Here is a 1,665-nt window from a genome sequence, read left to right on the forward strand (position 1 = left end):
GATCCGGAAGACCTAAGCCAATCAGAAACGTCGTAACAAACGTAAACAGGAAAGGATTTTCTTCTACCGCCATTTACAATTTTGCAATGGATCGGTTACAACGCACGCATTTACCTACAGCTGACAGTGTTCTTGAAAGAGTTTCAATAACACTCAGAGATGTACAGAGAGGCAAACTACAGGTAAATGCGATATGACCCGGAAATATATAGACGGGCGGATCGTTTTTGATGTTTATTGCATAGTTACTGACTGTCAGCAAAATTTGATGATGAAAGGGTGTTTTGAATGTTATTCCAGACTAAAACAAATTTTAGCTGACTTAAGATTCTAATCCAAATTTATAATATCTGTATTTTTTGCTCGTACCACATGGCAATCTTTTTCTTCCGACCTCGGGCATGAATTTATTAACAAACCTGACAACCAATCAAAACGCTTGTTTCATATGCTTATTTTCGGACGCGAGTTTTGACTTAACGATAATTAATAATTCAACTTAAGTAAAAATTTTATTACTTAAGTAATAATTAAATACAATTAACGATGCGAAAGCACTTAAATTAATTTTAAGCAGCGTTAAATGCAATTTAAGTAACTTAACGGTAATAAAAATCAATTTTTGTTGTTCGGGCGCACTTAACGAGTTAAACTAAGTTTTTCTCTGCTTAATTCATTTTTCTCACATAAATAGAAAATAACTCTTCTTAACTACTTAATGCATTTAGTAGCGTTAATTCGAATTAAGTTACTTAAATTGAGTTTAAGTAGTGAAAAACTAAGTTTAAGTTACTTAAACTTAGTTTTTCTCTTTTTTGTGGTTCAGGCGTGCCATACAGGACATTGGCACCCGATTATATCGCACATGTGTATGGTCGGCAAATTTATGAGGTGCGATCGTTGGGTAATGCAAAAAACCGCATTGAGTTGATTGTCCGGCTGCCGTTGTTCCGGATACCTTTATAGGCTTAATACTTAAGTGTTCTGTGTGTCACACATTTGCACTTAAATTATGTAAACACGATTAATGACACATTTGTTTTAAGCTAAATATGTTCACTTCTGTAACTAGTTTTGAACTTTAGAATCATATTTGCAACTTTTAATAAACTACCTATGCGCTTGAAAACTGAATCTTAACTCGAGCTATTGTAATCACGCATATCTATCATTCACGAAAGGTCGCTGGATTGATGTCCCATAGCTTTTTGCTTCACATTTTATTCTAATAACAGGCAAGTTTAATTTTTCAGTTTTTTTTAGTGTAATTTGACTTTTTTTCATAAAAAGTTAATGTTTATGTAAGAGATCAGATAATGTTCGCTCAGTTGCTGCCATGAAATGTTCAAATTGCCAACATGCTATAGAAGTAACATAGGCTATAATTTATAATTTGCAAATACGATCGCATCAGTCGAGCGATCGCGTAGCCGAAGCCAGAGGCGTTGTGTTGCTGACTTCCTTTTGAGTTCTGATGCATTCAAGTGGCCGCAAGAATTATGATAATTATTTTCATAATGAGACCCTCGCCTCTTTCATGATTTGGTTTATGTATATGACACTTAAATGCTCATTAGATACACAAGATTCGTCGCTTGATATGTATTACACGTCGCTATCCAGGGGCAATACTATTTACTTGTTTGGGTTTTTATCCCTTTTTTA

Source organism: Dreissena polymorpha, chromosome 1 (assembly GCF_020536995.1).
Source record: "Dreissena polymorpha isolate Duluth1 chromosome 1, UMN_Dpol_1.0, whole genome shotgun sequence".
Classification (NCBI taxonomy): domain Eukaryota; kingdom Metazoa; phylum Mollusca; class Bivalvia; order Myida; family Dreissenidae; genus Dreissena; species Dreissena polymorpha.